This window comes from Lepidochelys kempii, chromosome 3, assembly GCF_965140265.1.
Source record: "Lepidochelys kempii isolate rLepKem1 chromosome 3, rLepKem1.hap2, whole genome shotgun sequence".
In the NCBI taxonomy this organism is placed as follows: domain Eukaryota; kingdom Metazoa; phylum Chordata; order Testudines; family Cheloniidae; genus Lepidochelys; species Lepidochelys kempii.
Genome location: NC_133258.1, coordinates 77898304 through 77921312, shown reverse-complemented (window position 1 = coordinate 77921312; position 23009 = coordinate 77898304).

The following is a 23009-nucleotide window of genomic DNA, read 5'->3' as shown; positions in this document are numbered from 1 at the left end:
GCTATTACCAGCAGGACAGTGGGGTGGGAGGAGGTATTGTTTCATATTCTCTGTGTATATATAAAGCCTGCTGCAGTTTCCACGATATGCATCTGAGGAAGTGAGCTGTAGCTCACGAAAGCTTATGCTCTAATAAATTGGTTAGTCTCTAAGGTGCCACAAGTACTCCTTTTCTTTTTGCGAATACAGACTAACACGGCTGTTACTCTGAAACCTAGATTCTGAAATAGCTCTTTAGCATACACAGATAGCTGTCCTCCACTGGCCTGGTACAAAAATTTGTGCTTCTGCTCTGGAGCGCTCAGGGACCTCCAGAATTCAATGTTCTCCAGAGCTGCCTTACAGGACTGAACAATCATAGCTACTGATAAGTTCCCCCCACCCCAAATTGATATAGAAATCATTTGAATTGAATTTTTTACATGTCTTACCATGATTTCTGCTGGTTTTCAGTGCTGCTACAAAGGACATCTGAAGTGGATGGCATTTTTTGTGTGACTAGACTAAAAAGTATTGTCTTTTGACTTTGAATTAAAGTAGCCCTCTTTTTACCATGCTCAGACAGTAATGTTCTCTGTCTCTCTCCTTTCAAGGCCTTCCCATCCCCACAGGACAAACACACAGCACGAGGAGTTTGGGGTAGCAGATCACCATACATCAGGGGAAGGGAAAGAGTCCAAGATGAGATGATGGGAGGCTTTGGGGACTGCTTGATAAAACAAAGGCCCAACTCAAATACCAAAAGGATAAGGATGCACACTGGGTGCAAAGAGAGACAACCTGCACAGCACAACGAGAGATTGGCAGGCTGCTTTTTGAAGCATGACCACCAATTGAGGGAGTGAGGCAAAGCTCAGCAAAAGGAATTATTCAAGTGCTTCATGGAAGTGATGGCTACCAGACTGCAGCCTCCAGTGCAACCTTCAGCTCCTCTTCCTGACTCATGGTCTGAGTGCCCTCATCATTACTGAGCCCTGCAGAGCATCCATCTTTGGACAATTCATGGGATGGCTTGGCCATGTCACAAGCAAACACAAGCACATGGAACAAACAAATGTACTCTGTGCATTCATCCTCTCCTGTCCACATGTGGCCTGCATGTGAAAAAACATGCCAAAAGGCCAAGGAGAACATGGACCTTTGACCATTTTTAGCACATAGTTTGGTAACATTATTATGCTACATGCCATGTTAACCACTGGTTTGCATTACTGGTTATTACAGCATGTAAATACATGTGTAAAACAAAATGTTTAACTTCCACACCAGGCTAAGACAGGTTTTATTGTATATAATGATAAAAAGTGGCAGAAAGTTTAGTGAGTGTCATCACATACACAGTGTCAGTTTCATAATAAAAAATTACAAACTGTAGTCACAATAAACTGTGAATGTCAGTATATTTCCCTAATATCCATTGCTTGTCTGGATCCAGTACCAGTCGCAACAGGTGCTCAGTTCAGATATCCAGCAGTGTTCTGAGTCCACTCCTGGTGAAGAGGTACCACCTTCTCCTCGCAAATATTGTGCAGAGGCAAGCCACAATAATGCCGGTTGTACTAATGACACTGGCATCCAAACTGTTTTTCAGTTAGCACCAACGGGACTTCAATCTGCCATATGCACATTCCACCACCATCCTATAGCTACTGAGTATGTAGTTGAACCTTCTTTTGACATATCCCCTGATTTCAGGGGACGGTTTCATAAACCATGGCAATAATGGTTAAATGGGATCCCCTAGAATACTATTTATAACAATATCTTTTACTGGAAATAATGTGCCAGCTTCTCTATTAACGTAAAGTCCCAATTTCTGGAATACCATGGCATCATGCACCCTGCCGGTGCATATCACGTCAGTGTCCATGAATCTGTGCCTTTTGACAACCGGGGCCTTCATAATAATGGAGTAGTACTCTTTGCAATTTATGTACTCGTGTTCTTCTTGTGGTGGACAAACAATAGTCACGAGTCCCATCAATCTCCCTTGTGCAGTTTAGAAAGCCCATGTTATAAAAAACAGTAATTATTTCAGGGAAATGTCTTATGCCCACCACCTTTGGGTAAATCACAGTCCTGATCACCTCACAAACCTCTGCTACAACAACCCTTACAGTTGATTTGCCAATTCCAAATTGGTTAGCCATGGACCTATAGCAGCTGGGGTAGCCAGTTTCCAGATGGTTACAGTGACCTGTTTCTGGACCAGCATGGCCAGCCACATGTGGTAAGGGGCACGTTGATCGCAAACCTCCAGTAATGTCGTCTTCATGCAAAAGTTCTTGACCATTGCTGGTCATCCCAGGTCCTAATGATGATGTTATCCCACCAGTCCGTTCTTGTAGCTCTGCCCCAGACATGCCAGTCTACACAGGAGGAATCTGCAGGTAAGGTAAGAGGCATGAGCTGGTTTGTAGCTGGCATGTCAGTATCCTCCTCCAAGAGGTGTCTTTGTCAGTTCAAAAACTGCTGCTAAAATGTCCATCAGCATCTCAGCAATGTTCTGCCTATGTTCCAAAATAAGACTGAGGACATGAGGTCGAGAAATTCTTCCAGCGGGTTAGGTTCCATGTTGGCTCTGGCAGCTGGGAGCATGCAGACATAAAATGGTTCTGCTGGATGTGTTCGCACACTAATAGAACCAGCCAAAACACTTCCGGTCAGCTGCCATGAAACAGACAGGGAAGAAAAAAGCCCCAAAACGGCTTCAGCTGGCCAGGGCATAGGAACCCTGGGAATACAGTAACACCTGCACATGGAACATGAAGCTCTGACTCCAGTCTGCACAGTGTACCATGCACCAGCATGGTTGTGAAGATCAAGTTTCAATTACAGTGTGGCTGCTCAAGCGCTGCCTTGGAAACGTAAGTCCACAAGCCTGGGTCCCACAGTCCCAGGCTTAGTGTGCAGCATAGACATAACCAGTGTGTCCCTGGAAAAAAGCCAGAGAGAGCTTTTGGGTCTGGTGGCTAAAGAGGATTGGAGCGGTCAGCTGGGGAACTGCTCCTTCTGTTCTTAGTTTCTCTTGCGTTTGGAGAAGCAAGACTTTGTACATTCCATGAACAAGACTGTTGCAATGAGAATATCAGAACCTATCAACTTCTACTTCCAAATGGAACATCCTCAGGACCCCGAAATTTGGCTAGCCACTCAAATCCAAAAAGGGACAACACAATTCTAATAAGGTAGACAGTTAAATAATTCTGTGAACCCATACTATGGCAGATATTCCAAGAATGGTGCCTGCAGAATTGACATCTTTAAAAAATGTGGTTTTGTTTTTAGAATATTATGATTACTGACTGTTGGTTTGAACAATGATTTACTAGCCCACGTTCATGTTATGAAAATCCTGTTGTGGAGAGCAGATGTTTCTGAGCTACTGACATAGTCCTTTAGATGTGATGAATTGTGCAAGCTGGTCTGTTCCTTTGCATTACTGTATGCACTGATCTTAATTTCTGAATATTATCTTCAGCAGTGAAAATTAGCAGGTAACATGAAGGTACAGCAGTGATGGCTATTCTTATTAGAACAATGATGGTTTTTTTTTAATATTCTGCAGAATGGAGCCCTGCATGTGAAATGTAGTTGCATTGCATCTTAAGTAGAGCTGGTTGAACTGTTCATTATAAATTGTTAGAATTTCAGTCCCTTTTTTTGGTTAGCAAATGCTTCATTCTTGGTATTTGCCAGTGTATTTGGTACTTGGTTTCACAAATTAGTTTCAGTGAATGCTTTTCAGCATATTTGTTTGTGGACTGTTTGGTTTTGAATATTTATGTTGTATGATTGATTATCCAAGTCACATGTTACTGTTTCTAGTATCTGATTGGATGACTGAAGGTTTCTAAATGGGAAAGTAAAGAATGACAAATAACAAATAGCAGACCTTTGTAGTGAATTTCTGGACAAATAGTGATACATGATAAAATTCATGAAACGTTCAAATTTGTGAGCATTTTTGCGGGTACTTCACAGCTATCTGAACACTTGCAAATTATGAAAATATAAACCCAGGGATAAAAATAATCTGAATGAACTCAATGCATTTAAACCCATGCAATTTAAATCAGAACTCTTATTCTCAAAAATATTCATGTCCATATTGTAAATATTCATGTCTAGGTACTTATGTGGACTTTTTCACCATAGTATTGGAACATCTCACGTTTAGTAATGGATTTAACCCCAACAACACACATGTGAGGTATTATCTCCATTTTACGGATGAGGAACTGAACCACCATGTAGATTAATTGTTTCGTCTGAGATCAAACACATGTGGTTAAGTTGACAAATGAACCTAGGTCTTCAGGGCTCTACCCACTAGACCATGCTTCCCTTCCTAAATCAAAAATGATGCTGCTTGACCTTCTCTTCTCCATTTGGTTGTATTCGGTGCTTCCCTTGTATACTAATGACAGGCCTTAATCAGAACACCACGGCCAAGATTTACAAAGTTGGGTGATTAAAATTAGGCTTCCAGGTGCATATTTCTCCACCTAAGTGTCTTTATTTTCAAAAGTGCTGAGCACCTAGCAGCTCCCACTGATTTAGGCAACTACTTTTGATGGTCTTGATCCAGGTCTACCCTGCTCATCTCCCACCTTGAAAAGAACACCAGATTGCAGACTACTTTTAATTCACCAGTTCCAAACATCAAGAGTTGGATGTGCCTCTGTCACCATGCCTCTGTCACCTTGCCTCAGTGGTTCCCTGCTGAGAATATTAAATTCAGGACAGACCACTGACAAATGCGGCAGACTCACCCCAAACTGGTGGTTATCCCTATCATTAGATTATACCACACCAGTAACAAAAGTGAACTGCTCTATCACCCCACTGGTTAACAAGAAGCCACAAAATGTCTCCTAAGGCGTTCCAGCCCTTGGCTAACCGCTCAGCACTAGACTCTATGAGGAGTTGTTACTGAAAAACATTTCCATCAAATATAGGGTCCTTCAAATCCCAAGGGATCAGCCACTTAGCCAGTTCAATATATAACTCAGATCTTACCCAGTAATCACACTGAAGCCAATTCTCTAGTAACTAAAAAAATAAAGTTTTAATAATATAATAAAAGAAAAGAAGAGAGTTATAAATGGTTAATAGATCATACACTTAAGGTGATTTTTCAATGTTTATAGATTGGGATCTTAGCAGTGATGGAACAGACTACTAGCTTGCAAAGGTCTGAGAGGTGTTACCCAGGAATGTGTATTAGATACCAGTACATAACCAATATTCATAACTTCAGATACAAAGATGATACATGCATGTAAACAGGATAATCATACTTAGCAAACCATAACTTTTCCTTTGACGCCTTACATGACATATTTTTATACAAGATTTGTTGCAATTAAATAAATGGTCACCTTTATTGTACACAGCATCACAGCCTCTACCGTCTTTCTTGACTATATGGGTTATATTTTCTGTAAATATAAAGGCAAGGAGAAGCATTAGTGTCAGCAAGGTAAGACCTTTGCCCTATGGGAACAGATTAGATATAAAAGAGCATTTGTATAATAATGAATTTTAAGACAGCAAAGGTTATGGCTAGTTATTCTCTTGCTTCAATCTGTGGTTTTCATCCTCTCCTCTCCCCCTCTGCCATCCTCCAAGGCACTTGGTGATTCAGTAGCTGGAGGGTTATTGAATAGTAAGAAAGTCCATTCCCCCATGAAGTCATAATATTTTATCCACCTCCTTCTAAACGCACATTGAAAGTTGATTGTGCTAAGGTAAGTAAGAATTATTATTCACATATCTATTCAGGGGACACCATCACAGGGCCTAATAACATCAGCCACACTATCAGAGGCTCGTATACCTGCACATCCACCAATGTGATATATGCCATCATGTGCCAGCAATGCCCCTCTGCCATGTACATTGGTCAAACTGGACAGTCTCTACGTAAAAGAATAAATGGACACAAATCAGATGTCAAGAATTATAACATTCATAAACCAGTCGGAGAACACTTCAATCTCTCTGGTCACGCAATCACAGACATGAAGGTCGCTATCTTAAAACAAAAAAACTTCAAATCCAGACTCCAGCGAGAAACTGCTGAATTGGAATTCATTTGCAAATTGGATACTATTAATTTAGGCTTAAATAGAGACTGGGAGTGGCTAAGTCATTATGCAAGGTAGCCTATTTCCTCTTGTTTTTTCCTACCCCCCCCCCCCCAGATGTTCTGGTTTAGCTTGGCTTTAAACTTGGAGAGTGGTCAGTTTGGATGAGCTATTACCAGCAGGAGAGTGAGTTTGTGTGTGTATGGGGGTGGGGGGGATGTGAGAAAACCTGGATTTGTGCTGGAAATGGCCCACCTTAATTATGCACATTGTAGGGAGAATGGTCACTTTGGATGAGCTATTACCAGCAGGATAGTGAGTTTGTGTGTGTGGTTTTTGGGAGGGGGGTGAGGGGGTGAGAGAACCTGGATTTGTGAAGGAAATGGCCCAACTTTATTATCATGCACATTGTGTAAAGAGTTGTCACTTTGGATAGGCTATCACCAGCAGGAGAGTGAATTTGTGTGGGGGGGTGGAGGGTGAGAAAACCTGGATTTGTGCTGGAAATGGCCCACCTGATGATCACTTTAGATAAGCTATTACCAGCTGGACAGTGGGGTGGGAGGAGGTATTTTTTCATATTCTCTGTGTATATATAAAGTCTGCTGCAGTTTCCACGGCATGCATCCGATGAAGTGAGCTGTAGCTCACGAAAGCTCATGCTCAAATAAATTGGTTAGTCTCTAAGGTGCCACAAGTACTCCTTTTCTTTTTGCGAATACAGACTAACACGGCTGTTACTCTGAAACCTATTCTTATATTGTAGCTGAGAAAAAGGAAATGCATAGAAGTGAAATGACTTGTTCAAGATTATACAGTATGTCAGTGGCAGAGTAGAATTTGAGAGGCTTTGATTCCCTATGCTTATTTGCATAGACCATGTGGCCTCTGTATTCAGTGTATTTAGTGTAGTGTGGAATCAAGCAAGCATTTAGCAATAAGGGGCTGCACGTGGAATGGGAAACATGTCATTAAAAGGGGTTAAGATGCTTGCACTGAGGGCCTACCACTCAGAGGGCATCCTCCAATAAAAAGTGCATCCCATTTAGAAGCCAGTTCATTACTGCTGTGACTGTAGTCTGAAAAGTAAGAATTAATGTACTCCAAAATTATATAATCAAGCTTCAGTCAGAGTTCCTTTGACTTTTATAATGAACTAGTTCTCTTCATCCAATTTGTTACCTGTTGTCAGTCACTAGATGAATTTTAGTCTATACAAGATGAACCATAGCTCCCATGACATTTATAGCCAGACTGAATATTTTTGTCTTTATGAATGAGGAATTGGCAGAGCCACAGCGGGAGCAACACCTTTCCTTTGGATGGTGCAACAAAATGTATAAGGGTCTATCAAACAAAAACGTAAAGAAACGACATCTTACTTCTCTAGGCCCCAAAGGTGGGATTCACAAGGGGGACAGAGATTCACTGTTGCAGCACGTAATTTTTAGGTGCCTTAATGACTGTAAAATGTCCTAGTTTTTCATTGTGAAAAGGGGCATTAGTGCACCTTTTTCTTCCCACATTCCCACCAACGTATGCTTGTCCAGGAAAACAGCCATGCCCCTTGCCATAGTGTACCAGTTCTTCATTTTAAAAATAGAATAACCTTCCAGGGTGGGGTCAAAGTAATAAGACCATATGAGGCATGAAGCGGACCTCACTTACAGAGCCAGTTCCAGACACTCCCCAACCCCTTGTTCTGTCTCTACTTCACCCACAAGCCTCCAGTCATTCCCCTCAACTTCCCCATCCACACTAGCTTCCAGTTCCAGTCTCTTTCCCAAGCTTCTTGTTCAATCTCAGTATCCTCAACTCCTTGTCCCGGTCCCTGTCCCTTTACTTCACCAGTCCTGGTTCTTCCCCTGCATTCTGGCTCATCAGCTCTCTATCCCTTCCCTTACTTCCTGCCTCTTGCCCCAGTACTTCCAATTCCCCTTCTCCTTGCCCAGCCAGTTCCAGGTGCAGCTCCCACCCCCTTATCTCACTTATCTGATTTCAGTCTCACTCTCCAACTCCTATTCCTAGTTTCTATTTCTCCTGTCATCCTCCAGTATCATCTATTTCCCTCCCCTTCCTCTTCAACTCCCAGGTTTAGTTCTTATGCCCTTTGCATCTGAGTCAAGCAGCTTCCTCCTTCATGCTGCCTGCGCACCTGCAAAGATGTCTCAGAGCCACTAGCAGAAGCCATTAGCAGGAAAGTACAGCTTTGTGGCTGTAGCCCTGGAATGAAGCATGCTCAGTCCTCTGTGAAGATGGTGCAAGTCCAGTCAGATCAGCACCAGGAGCTCTGAGAGATTAAAGCAGAAAGTTTCATCCCTGACAAAAAGCTCACCTCCTGCCAAATTCCATGTTCCTGCTCCAAAGCATGGGGGTGCTAGAGCTTTTCAGAAAATGTTTCCAGAATTTTTTAACATTGAAAACAGCGTTTTCCCCTACACTCTATCTCTGAAATGCTGAAACATTTTCATTGACATTTTCCCCAAAATTCAGCCTGAGGCTAGCCTGGAGAAATTCAGCCAAAATGGTTACATTTTGGCAAAGTTATAAGCAATTGAAAACAGTGTGTTATAATGCAGTGGTTCTCCAACTTATTTGATCACACCCCCCTTCTTTGTGTCTGTAGAAGTTTACAGGCCCCCTGCCCTCTGCTTCTGCCACACCAGTACAAATATGGCCACCCAGCTCTGAAAACCAAGTAGAAGTAAAGGTGGCATTGCCACACATGGTTTGGCATTTCCACCATTACTTTTCCACTGCTGCTGGCAGGGCACTGTCTTCAGAACTGGCTGCCATGCTCCTAAAGTTTCTCAGCCCCTCTCCCCCCCCGCCCGAATACATTCCACATATCCCCAGGAGGGATGTGCACCCACAATTTAAGAACCTCTGTTATAATGGGACACTTAGAAAAGGACAGGCAGTCTTAATAATTGGAAATACTAACAGCCCTGCCTACAGTATGCTAATATCAAACTATTCCATTCACATCAGCATTCCTCTGCTGCTAGGAAACATTTATGAAACCCACCTTCAGAGTGTCCCAATAGAGAATGACATAATACTGCTATCTGTTGGCTCAAGAGACAGATGATCCGGGTGGTGGACCTAACAGTTCCAACCCAGCTGATGACCCATGTGGGTATCAGTATGATGCCATATGAAGAATATCGGTCTTTTCAGTTTGATTAAAAAAGCTAAGAAATTGCACATACACAAACTATGCTGAAAGAATGTTATTAAGGTTTCAAAGTCAATCACTCAAAAGTTAGGAAATGCCAATATTAAGGTTACCTGTACAACATTAATTCTGCTGCCTTATGTATAGACATTATGATAAAGTTTTATGTGATGCCATACTGTTTTTTTCCATGGGACCCAGTCTTATTCAGTGCACAAGATGGACTTGGTCTGGAGATGAGACAGGCCTGAGTTGTGAACCCTGCCTCATTTGTGTCAGAAGTTGGAAACTGTTTAGTGAGTCAGGCAGGGAACAGCAGAAAGAGAAAGGATTGTTTCATGGTTAAGGCAATTGAAAGCTGCTCTGAAGAACTGCATTCTATCCCTATTTTTGTCACAGAGACCCTGTGTGATGCAAAGTAAGTCACTTAACCAAACTCTTCACAGGTGGTCACTAATTCTGTGTTCTTCATTTTTTTGGATGCTTGACTTGCAGAAGTGGTGTTGAGCACTCACCGCTGCAACTGATGTCAATGGGAGATGTGCTTTGAACAAATAAAATGCTGTATAATGTGAAGTACTCTGACAAAAATCAGATCATCTCAAATTGGGCATCTCTCTGTGCCTCAGTTCCCCATCTGTAAAATGGGTACAATACCAGCCCTTCACCTCACAGAGGTGTTGTGAAAATAAGTTATTGATATTTGTGAAGCACTTAATTTTATAGTGATGAGCACCGTACAATGAGGAAATTAACACTTTTATCTTCAGAGCAGTGTTTCAATAGTGTGCAGCAAATAAAGCCTAGGCCCGTACATTTAACAATGAGAAGACGAAATATTGAATAGCTGCTCATTAACTGAGTAACATCTATGTTATGCACTGATTTAGGCAGCGGTCATATGGGGAAAATATCTGATTGTATAGTTAAAAACAGTATCATATTGTATCTGCACAAGGGGGACTAATGTTTAAATGTTTTGCTTTGCAACTTAATGTTTTATTTTTATGTGTAACACACACACTGAAATGGAACAGCTTGATCCTGCTCCCATTAAACTCAGTAACCTCCAGTTGAATACAGAGTAAAAAGCCATGAACAGGATTCTTTTGTCATGAGTTATGTGCAGTTATTTACCCTAGTGTAAAATGCGTATGAAATGCTATCATTCTTATTTACTAGTAGTTGCATTTATTTTGCACTCATTTAAGTGACTACACATAATGCAGGTCAAGGGACAGTCAGGCTCCATGTGGTTTCACCAAATGCTTGAATAAGGTGAGTGAACCATTCATGAATTCTGAATGACACAACCAAACTTGCTTAGAACAATGACACAGAAGGGAAGGCTATCATAGGCAGGCTAATACACCAGTTATGTTGTCACTCAAGCTGAGAGTCAAACACCTGACTATTCTGTCTGTGTGCCAGGATACAAGTATGAGCTGTACCAGTAAACAAGAGCAGAATATTTTCCTTAAAGCCTTAGGAATGAAGGCTGCCTTTGGTTACATGCAAACATCTTATTGAAATTAATAGGAGTAGTGCATGAAAAGCCAAGGGCAGAATATGGACTTGAATGCATAAAGAAAAAGGGGAAGACTCTCTCTAGCCTGATATATATTATAAAATGGAGTAAATCACACTGATTGTCCAGTATACCAGGAGTATACAAAATATGCTTGTAATATTTTTTTCAAATGGAAACATAAGTGTCTATTCCAATGTTATTTGTTTGGAGTCTATAATAAAACTTGGGCTTTCATATGATCAAATCAAGGCATGGTAACAGAAGCTGACAGAGGATGTTAAAAGTTAAACACATCTGAAACCTGTACACAAGTCATTTGGGACCAATGTCATTTCCTATTTAAAGGATGTATGTTAGTCAGCAACATCAATGTTTTACGTTGTGGCTAAAACAATATAAAGAAGAGTCACCTAGCTTTGCTATAGCTTGGAATTCTCCACAAGGAATTAAATTCATGCTTGTGTGTCTCTTCATATCACCCAACTAACTTAAAAAATTCTTGTTGATAAAGTATGGAATGTAGGAATTAATATATATTGGCAAATTTGTCCCTTAAATTATGCCAAGGAATAAATCATCCTGCTTTTCATTTTCACTAGAGACTACGCTTTATACACACATTTTGTAACATAAATCTTTCATCACACTGACATCAACAGAGAAGCTGCTTGCTGCTGCAGCCTCTGCTGAATGGATAAGTGGAAACTTTGTGTATGTAATGAAACTCTCTTATGTCTTCCAAGCTACAGACCTCCTCACCCTGCATTTATAAATGTGTAACGTGTCAACCGTACCTGCTGTAATACCACAGAGATTTAGATGTATTCTGTTTTCTCTTTCTCCATTTTATTTTTCTTGTAGAACTCTTGAATCAGATGCAGTGGAATTTTTCCTTGGATATCAGCTTGATTTTTGCAAATAGGCATATTTACATTTCTGTGTAATACAATCTCTGGAACACAGGCCTTTATTCATAGCACAGTGGTTCTTCTCAATCATTTCTATGCCAGGACCCCTCCATAACCATAGATGCTAAAAGTAGAGGTGCTGGGAGAGCTGCAGCACCCCCTGGCTTGAAGTGGTTTCCATTATATAAAGTGTGTACAGTTTGGTTCAATAGCTCTCAGCAGCCCCACTATACAAATTGTTCCAGCACCCTTGTCCATTACCTCATTCTCATCTAGCTGAGCCCCTCCCATTTAGCAATATTGGAAAGCAGGGTGTCCATACACACCCTGACATGAAAATCCTGGAGGGCAGGTGCCGCAGGTCTATAACATTGATCTTAGCACATTGTTTTGTTTTAAAATTTAAATTATTGTCATTAGTTACAGGTAAGAATATGTTCACAGAAGCTGAAGGTTAAGGATTTAAAATTCTTCTCTATCAATATCTATCTTGAGATGAAAAATTAAGTCATGGTTTGAGTAACTGCCATAAGAGAACAGACTGAGGGTCTAACTACACTAGTATTAGATGCAGGTGAGTTCAGCAAAAGAGCATTGGAGAATAAACTTCACAGATGTTCATTAATGATGTTTGACCCTCCCCCCCCTTTTATTTGCTTTTCCATGATAGGTGGCATCCAGTGCTGTTTGCCATGTTGCATGCCAGAGCATATGGGCCACTCTGACCACAGGCAATTGCCTGGTATGGAGTGGAAGGAAATCTAGCAGCAGTAATGAGGAGGGGAAAGGAAGATGGTCAAAACATTTTCCCTAGAACAGTTTTCCATCAGAAAATGCAGTTTCCTTGAAACATTTTGTGGGAGCACATTGATTTCGAAAAAAATGTCAATGAAAAAGTATAAAAACAAATCTTTCTGATGTTCTCATTCTGTCATAAATATAAAGGGAAGGGTAAACACCCTTAAATCCCTCCTGGCCAGAGGAAAAACCCTTTCACCTGTAAAGGGTTAAGAAGCTAAGATAACCTCACTGGCACCTGACCAAAATGACCAATGAGGAGACAAGATACTTTCAAAGCTTGGGGGGTGGGGAGGGGGGGTGGAGACAAAGGGTCCTCGCTGTCTGTGTGATGCTTTTGCCGGGACCAGAGCATGAATGCAGGTCAGAACTCCTGTAAAAAGTTAGTAAGCAATCTAGTTAGATATGCATTATATTCTGTTTTGTTTAAATGGCTGATAAAATAAGTTGTGCTGAATGGAATGTATATTCCTGTTTTTGTGTCTTTTTGTAACTTAAGGTTTTGCCTAGAGGGATTCTCTATGTTTTGAATCTGATTACCCTATAAGGTATTTATGATCCTGATTTTACAGAGGGGATTCTTTTACTTTTTCTTTAATTAAAATTCTTCTTTTAAGAACCTGATTGCTTTTTCATTGTTCTTAAGATCCAAGGGTTTGGGTCTGTGTTCACCTATGCAAATTGGTGAGGATTTTTATCAAGCCTTCCCCAGGAAAGGGGGTGTAGTGCTTGGGGGGATACTTTGCAGGGGTAGACGTTTCCAAGTGGGCACTTCCCCTGTTATTTTTGTTAGACACTTTGGTGGTGGCAGCATAAATTTTCAAGGACAAAAGGTAAAACAGTTTGCACCTTGGGGAAGCTTTTAACCTGAGCTGGTAAGAATAAGCTTAGGGGGGTCTTTCATGCAGGTCCCCACATCTGTACCCTAGTGTTCAGAGTGGGGAAGGAACCTTGACATGGTGGCAGTGTGGTGGGATTTATTTGAAATCAATTTGAGATTTTTTGGGGCATCATTTTGAATCAGAAGCACATTAAGATTTTAAAAGGACATTTCCCCCCCCCCCCCTTTGGGCTGCTTGAAAGCAGGTTTTAAGCTGAAAGCAGTTAGGGTTTTTTTGTCTCTGCCTGGGTGCCAGAGCAGAGACAAAAGGGAATTGTCTTTTGTGAGCTGGAGTTTTCTCAACCTAAAGGCAGGATAATTAACCTCCTGCAGGGAAATTCATAAGTTCTTCACAGACCTGAAAAGGTGGTGTTTTTTTTGTTTTTTTTGTTTTTTTTTTGGCTAAGAGCAGCTAGAGGGGTTTTCTGTCTATTTTCCTGGAGACAAAGGTGTTAGGTTTTTTTTTAAAGGATTTTTCTGCAGGCTGACAATCACTATCAGAGAACATTGGTATCCAGTTACAGCAAAACCTATTTTTTTGACAAGCCAAGTTTTGTTTGTTTGTTTGTTTTATTTCTAACTCTCGGGTGTAAAGTTAGTTAAAAACAGAGAGGCAACCATGATAGAGCCCAAGGCAAAAAAAGCCAAAAAGGCTGCCTACAGGAGAGCTATGGAGGCAAAGGAAAAAGAATGGAAGCATGCACTGGAGAGGGAGAAGGCAAAGGCTCAGCAGAATAGCAATCCTTCTCCAGGTACCGCTTCACATCCAAGGAAGTTCCCCACCTACAAGGCAGGCGATGATACCGAGGCCTTCTTAGAAAACTTTGAAAGGGCCTGCCCTGGGTACAGCATCTCTACGGACCAATACATGGTAGAGCTGAGGCTACAGCTCAGTGGACCCTTAGCTGAGGTGGCAGCTGAAATGCCTAAGGAACACATAAATAAGTATAAACTGTTTAAAAACCAGGCGAGAGTCAGAATGGGGCTAACACCCGAGCATTCCCGTTGGCGCTTCAGAGCCCTAAGGTGGAAACCAAACGTATCATTTACCCGACATGCCTACCACATTGTGAAACATTGGAATGCCTGGATATCAGGAACAAGTGTTAAATCTCCAGAAGAGTTGCCCTTCCTAATGCAAATGGAGCAGTTCTTAGAGGGTGTTCCTGAGGAAATAGAAAGATACATCCTAGATGGGAAGCCCAAAATTGTAATCGAGGCAGGGGAGATTGGAGCCAAATGGGTGGAAGTGCCAGAAAAGAAAAATAACTAGTAGCAGTTGGGGCAAATATCAGAAGGGGCAAACTGGAACAAAACGGGTGGAGGGAGGAGAGAGGAACAATCCTGGTAGCAGTTGCCCCAAGAACCCCAACAAATTACAGTTCGTTGCACTGGAATCACACCAGAGGTCCTCAGGCCCAGATACCTCCCAGATACCCTCAGAAAGGAGGGAAACTGTGAGTGTGGGTGGGAAGAGGGTCACCGCGTGGAGGGACACTGGCGCACAAGTGTCGGCTATCCTTAGTGGACCCCATTTTAATTGACCCAGAGATCCAAGTGACAATTAAACCCTTCAAGTCCAACTCTTTCCATTTGCCTACAGCCAAGTTGCCTGTCCAGTACAAGGGCTGGTCAGGAACGTGGACTTTTGCAGTCTATGATGATTATCCCATCCCCGTGCTGCTGGGGGAAGACTTGGGCAATCATGTGAAGCTAGCCAAGAGGGTGGGAATGGTCACTCGCAGCCAGGCTAAACAAGCTGTCTCACCTAGCTCTGTTCCAGAAACTTCTACCAGGACCCGGTCAGCAGTGATGGAATCGGACCCCATGCCAATGTCAGCAACAGCAGTAGTGAATCCAGTCACAGAGACCCAGACTGAAACAGTCCCGGAACTGGAACTGGTGGAACAACCAGCACCTGAACCATTGCCAGCCCTGAATCCAGTACTTTCAACCCCAACACCAGAGGGCCCCATCGAACCTGCACCAGCAGCAACAGATAACCCTACACAAAAGGCTCAGCCAGAGCCTGAACCCCAACATAGTGCACCAGCGGAGAGCGGTTCACAGTCAACGGAAACAGCTCCATCCCCTACATCGCTTCCAGAGGGACCAAGCATAGGTCCACAATCCCATGAGGAACTGATGTCTTCAGCACCAAGGGAACAGTTCCAGACCAAACAGGAAGCAGATGAAAGCCTCCAGAGACCTTGCACGGCGGCACGGAGCAAACCACCGCCTCTCAGCTCTTCTAATCGATCCAGGTTTGTTGTAGAAAGAGGACTTTTATACAGAGAAACTCTTTTTGGTGGACACTAGGAAGACTGGCATCCTCAGAGACAATTGGTAGTTCCAACTAAGTACCGGGTAAAGCTCTTGAACTTAGCCCACGATCATCCTAGTGGCCATGCTGGGGTGAACAGGACCAAAGACTGTTTGGGGAGGTCATTCCACTGAGAGGGAATGGGCAAGGATGTTTCTACCTATGTCTGGTCTTGTGAGGTGTGCCAAAGAGTGGAAAAACCCCAAGACCAGGTCAAAGCCCCTCTCCAGCCACTCTCCATCATTGAGGTTCCATTTCAGTGAGTAGCTGTGGATATTCTGGGTCCTTTTCCGAAAAAGACACCCAGAGAAAAGCAGTACATACTGACTTTCATGGATTTTGCCACCTGATGCCCGGAACCAGTAGCTCTAAGCAACACTAGGGCTAAATGTGTGTGCCAGGCACTAACAGACATTTTTGCCAGGGTAGGTTGGCCCTCCGACATCCTCACAGATGCAGGGACTAATTTCCTGGCAGGAACTATGGAAAGCCTTTGGGAAGCTCAGGGGTGAATCACTCGGTTGCCACCTTACCATCATCAAACAAATGGCCTGGTGGAGAAATTTAATGGAACTTTGGGGGCCATGATATGTAAATTCATAAATGAGTACTCCAATGATTGGGACCTAGTGTTGCAGCAGTTGCTCTTTGCCTACAGAGCTGTACCACATCCCAGTTTAGTGTTTTCACCATTTGAACTTGTATATGGCCGCAAGGTTAAGGGGCCATTACAGTTGGTGAAGCAGCCATGGAAGGGTTTTACACCTTCTCCAGGAACTAACATTCTGGACTTTGTAAACAACCTACATAACACCCTCTGAACCTCTTTAGCCCTTGCTAAATAAAACCTACAGGATGCTCAAAAAGAGCAAAAAGCCTGGTATGATAAACATGCCAGAGAGCGTTCCCTTCAACGTAGGGGACCAGGTCATGGTCTTAAAGGCACTCCAGGCCCATAAAATGGAAGCGTCGTGGAAAGGGCCATTCACGGTCCAAGAGCACCTGGGAGCTGTTAATTATCTCATAGCATTCCCCACCTCCAACCAAAAGCCTAAGGTGTACCATATTAATTCTCTAAAACTCTTTTATTCCAGAGAATTAAAGGTTTGTCAGTTTACAGCCCAGGGAGGAGATGATGCTGAGTGGCCTGAAGGTGTCCACTATGAACGGAAAAGTGCTGGTGCCGTGGAAAAGGTGAATCTCTCCATGACCCTTGGGCATATGCAGTGACAGCAGATCAAGGAGCTGTGCACTAGCTACGTGCTGATGTTCTCAGCCACCCCAGGACTGACTGAACGGCATACCACTCCATTGACACAGGTAATGCTCACCCAATTAAAGTCCAACCTTACCGGGTTTCTCCTCAAGTTAAAACTGCTATAGAACGGGAGATCCAGGATATGCTACAGATGGGTGTAATCTGCCCCTCTGGCAGAGCATGGGCATCTCCAGTGGTTCTAGTTCCCAAACCAGATGGGGAGATAAGTTTTTGCGTGGACTACCATAAGCTAAATGCTGTAACTCGCCCAGACAGCTATCCAATGCCATGCACAGATGAACTATTAGAGAAACTGGGATGGGCCCAGTTCATCTCTACCTTGGATTTAACCCAGGGGTACTAGCAGGTACCACTAGATGAATCCGCCAAGGAAAGGTCAGCCTTCACCACACATGTCGGGCTGTGTGAATTTAATGTACTCCCTTTCGGGCTGCGGAATGCACCCACCACCTTCCAAAGACTTGTAGATGGTCTCCTAGCAGGATTGGGAGAATATGCAGTCGCCTACCTTGACGATGTGGCCATATTTTTGGATTCCTGGGCAGACCACCTGGAACATCTACAAAAAGTCCTTGAGCACATAAGGGAGGCAGGACTAACTGTTCAGGCTAAGAAGTGTCAAATAGGCCTAAACAGAGTGACTTACCTTGGACACCAGGTAGGTCAAGGAACTATCAACCCCCTCCAGGCCAAAGTGGATACTATCCAAAAGTGGCCTGTCCCAAAGTCAAAGAAAAGGTCCAATCCTTCTTAGGCTTGGCCAGATATTACAGGCGATTTGTACCGCAATACAGCCAAATCGCCGCCCCACTGACAGACCTAACCAAAAAGAAACAGCCAAATGTCGTCCAGTGGACCGAAGAGTGTCAGAAGGCCTCTAACCACCTTAAAGCAGCACTCATGTCTGACCCTGTGCTAAGGGCCCCAGACTTTGACAAACCATCCCTAGTAACCACAGATGCGTCCGAGCGTGATGTGGGAGCAGTCTTAATGCAGGAAGGACTGAATCAAGAGTTCCATCCTGTCGTGTTTCTCAGCAAGAAGCTGTCTGAGAGGGAAAGCCATTGTCTACGCTCTGGAAAAGCTATGCCCATACGTTTGGGGATGGCGTTTCCACCTGCAAACTGACCATGCTGTGCTACAGTGGCTTCATACCGCCACGGGAAATAGCAAAAAACTTATTCAGTGGAGTTTAGCTCTCCAAGATTTTGATTTCGACATACAACACATCTCAGGAGCTTCTAACAAAGTGGCTGATGCACTCTCCCGTGAAAGTTTCCCAGAATCAACTGGTTAAAATCATCCCTGAGATGTGAAAAATATTGTTAGTCTTTATATACTTGGTAGTATATTTAGAGGTGCATGTGTCTTATTAACTCTGCTTCCTCCTAGAGCTCCAGGAAGAAATCCCAGCCAGTGTTTCACCCTATCTGTGATTTGGGGGGCATGTCATAAATATAAAGGGAAGGGTAAACACCTTTAAATCCCTCCTGGCCAGAGGAAAAACCCTTTCACCTGTAAAGGGTTAAGAAGCTAAGATAACCTTGCTGGCACCTGACCAAAATGACCAATGAGAAGACAAGATACTTTCAAAGCTGGGCGGGGGGGGGCAGGACAAAGGGTCCTCTCTGTCTGTGTGATGCTTTTGCTGGGACCAGAGCATGAATGCAGGTCAGAACTCCTGTAAAAAGTTAGTAAGCAATCTAGTTAGATATGCAATATATTCTGTTTTGTTTAAATGGCTGGTAAAATACGCAGTATAAAGGTTCAAGGACAAAAAGTAAAAGTTTGTACTTTGGGGAAGTTTTAACCTAAGCTGGTAAGAATAAGCTGAGGGGGTCTTTCATGCAGGTCGCCACATCTGTACCCTAGAGTTCAGAGTGGGGAAGGAACCTTGACAGTTTCAATAATGTTTCATTTCAATAATGGCAAATATTTTGGTTTTATATTAATAAAATATTTTGGTCTAATGGTTTGATATTGTTCTATAATTTATATTTACATGTATTTAATATTTATATGTAATTGATATTGATATCATAATGATTCAACATTATCAAAATGAAATGTTTTGATGTTTACAAATCATGAATTGGAGTAACTGTTGTTCTGTGAGAAATTTTGACTTTGTCCTGATTTGGGCTGAAAACAAATTTTGAAATGTCAAATTTTCTGACTAGTTCTAGATGGGGAAGAGGGAAGACACATAGAGGAGGAGAGGTGTTTGGCTCCATTTTTCATAATGGTGTCTTTCATGTTAGGGCAGATGACTGCCCTCATCACCCTGAGGAAATCATACAAAATGGAGGGGAAGTCCATCCAGTATTCATAATGGACAGGCAGTGCATTGTTACAGGGTGCATTTGATTCTCAGATGCATAGGGTCTTTCTTAACACATTTTTGAGAATCAGACTTTACAGGCAATTTTTTAAATGTTACATCTGATTAGTGGAACCTTTCATATTGGACCTTTCTCTAAAAGACATGCTCTAGGAATTATTTGGGTGAAGTTCTACAGCCTGTATTATACAGGAGGTCAGACTACATGATCACAATTGTCCCTACTGGCCTTGGAATCTGAATATTTCCCTTTCCAGTCAATTTGCTGATAGGTTATGAAGTATTTATTTTGTGGTCCTTTAAAGTGGAACTTCTAAAAGGATGGGTGGTAGATAGTTTAATTCTTCAAAATCCTCACCATTTCCCTCCGTAAACGGTGAGGACTGGTTCCACCTGCAACACTCCTTGCCCTGACCAGGGTAATTTGGCAAGGTTTTCAGATGCATTCAGCATCCATAATTGGAACAGACAGTTGTGTTTGTGGGGGGGGGGGGTTCTGTTGTTGGTTGATTGGTTTTTGGTTCTTCTGGTTTTGTTTGTTTTTTTTTCCTCTTCAGCTCAGCTTTCATTTAGTCACCAAAATAAGTGACCCCTCTTTTTTCAAAGATTCTTTTAATTTTTGAAAACTGGCCCATAGCTGTCCCAATGGAACTGCTGGGATCTGAGCACATTTCCAAAGTTGGCCCTATAAGTGTACACATGCACCTGCACACTGAATCCCAAAGCAAAGCAACCAACATTGTGGTCCTTAGAGGCAGCGAGGCAGCAGGATGGGATTGTGTAAATGGCCAAATCTTTTTACAGCCAAGCCTGCCTTACAATAAAACTTTCAGAAGCTCCTAAATGACTTAGGAGGTTAAATCATATAAAAGGTCAATGGGACTTAGGCCCAGATCCTCAAAGATATTTAGATGCCTAACTCTCATTGAAATCAGTGTTAGGGCTTGTCTATCCAAACAGTTTGTGGCAAGTGAGCGTGTATATCTACCTCATCTGAACCTTCTGTGCACTAAATGTTGGTGTAGACCCTGCACTAAACATTCTTTTAATGTACCCCCATTTCAAAGTGGGGTAGATCAAAATGCAGGATGAACCATTTAGTGCACAACAGCAGGGTCCACACAGACACTTAGCATGTGGCCGGCTCGTGCGAGGTAGATTTACACCCCAGCTTGCCGCAAACTGTTTGTGAGGACAGCCCCTTAGCTAAGCATCTAAGTTCTTTTAAAAATCCTACTAGATGCCTATCTGCACCTTCAGGCACATAAACGCCTTTAAAAATGGGCCCTACCTACCTGTCAATTTTAAAAATAGGAACGAAACCTTGCCCAGGCTTATGGAGATGTCTAGGGTATATAGAGCTATACACCTCAGCTAAGAGCAGGCTGCATCCACACTCATTGTTGTGTGTAGCTACACGCAGCAGCGAAAGGCTTTGACAGGGGGAAGGCAGAGGGGGAAGGCTCCAGCAGCAGGGAAGCAGCTCTGAAGCACAGAAACTTTGCAACCTGCCTAAAATAACTGTTAGGGTAAGAAATTACATTTTGTAACCTGTTTCTTAAGTATATTGAGCTTAGCTTGCATACTTTCTTTTATTTGCTCAGTAATCTGCTTTGATCTGTCTGTTATCTATTATATTCACTTAAAATTCACCTTTTGTAGTTAGTAAATTTATTTCTTGTTTATAATATAACCCAGTTTATTTAATTTCTAACTGTGGGGAAAGAAGCAAGAAGCTGTGCATATCTCCCTCCACGTTGAGGGAAGGGGCAAATTGTATAAAACCTTTGGGTTTGTATCCCTTAAAGGGATTGGGCACCAGAGCGCATCTCTGTCTCTCTGTGCAGCTGGGTGTGGCCCTGCCTGTGTGCTTGACTGGAAGAGGTTTGTGAGCCTAATCCAGCAAGGCCAGGTAAACGGGACCCAGGCTGGCAGAATAGGCTGACTCAGTGGCACCCCAGCACATCAGGTGACACCCAAGGGGCCCAAACCTGTCACAGCATGTTCATTGGTGTCAATGGAAAAATAATCCCAATCTCATGATTTTATTTATTGTGATTACCAGGTGCACTTTTCACCTGTGTGAAGGACAGATGGATCCATGGGACTGTTCACCATGCCCTGCAGTCTCTCATAGCAGAATATAATTAGTAGTAGAGAGGGTACTCAGACAGGGCAGTTCTTGTGCTTCCTTAAGTGTAGGAACTGGAACTGTGCCTTGCCTTTATAAATTGTTGGCAGCTTCTTGTGCTCTCCAGGCCCAATCTGGCTTTAACTTCAGGAAACAATTAGCAGCATAAGGCCTGATTCTCCACTGCCTTATACCTCTTGTAGTAATATACACATGTGCAAAGTGCTACCAAAGCACAAAGTTAACATGTTATACCCTCTTATGCAGGTGTAAAATACTACACAGAGTGCAAGGCAGCGGAGAATCAGGCCCATTGGGTGGAGAAGTTACAGGCTTACCTGCTTTACTCAAGGGTTAATGGTAAGGCAAGGAATCCATGTGAGAACAGGAAGAATCAATCCGTTTGCAATATTTCAGCATCACAAATTTCAACTAAAAAAAGAGAATGTCACAACTCTCTTTTCCATTTCGGCATGCAGCGAGTCATTACCCCTGAAGTTCCAGTGAATCAAATGTTTTCTGTCATTTTCATATTTGTCAGCTGTCTTCTTTCCAATGTTTTGGTTCCATAACAAAGAGTGACTTTTCTGATGTTGTTTCTGTGTTTGCAGATTTTTCATGCCATTTGATACAGCCTAGAATGATATTAGCTACATTGTGCTAGTAACAACTGACATAAAAATACATTTTTTTTTGTTTTCTAAATACACAATATCAGATCTGATGATGTTGGCTTAGATCTCAGCCAGCCAGTTATAGCAGCGATTTAAATCCCCCAGTATACATTTAGTCATTATTCAGGTTGGCAAGGTTCTGCAAATGTGTGGTTGGCCCCTTTGGGGAGACTCCAATCTCTTACAGGAAAATGAAAGTAAGACCAGGGAATACTGGAAAAGAGAATTTTTTTACTTGCTTAATCTTTTTCAGTCGGGGAACAGATTCAGCAAAAGCAAAATACATTTTTTTTTTAAATTCTGCTTCTGCTGAAACCTAATTGGAAGTGACTAGAGATGGGAACATTGGTTAAGATAAAGCATCACTTAGAACTAAACATTTTGGGGGGATTAAAAGTTTTGTTATTTGTTATGTTTTATTTTCATGAACTTCTGCATGTGTAGATTGCATGGAAGATCAAATGCCACACCCCAAGACAAGTCATTCTTACAATATTTTAATGCCAATCAGTAGGGATTAATATCAGAAATCTCAAGAGGGAGTTTATTCTTGTAGGATTTCTAGCTGAATTTTGTGAATCTGGGAAGTTTGGAGCAGCTTAAAATAAGCATTTGGACTGAATCCAACACTGAAGCTTGTGGTCTGCACATCACTAGACATAGCCCTAGAAGAAAATAGATTAACAAAGATACTTCCATTCACTAAATGCAAGATATTGTTTCCTGGTAGGGACAGAGTTGAAATTGTCTTGCAACTTCTAATGAATATGACCTAATGAGAGCACTGTAAGAATTTCTTTGGTTTAAGAGAAGACTACAACATTTGATAAACCATTTCTAACATTTTTGTTAAACTGTGCAGAAAGACATCAGT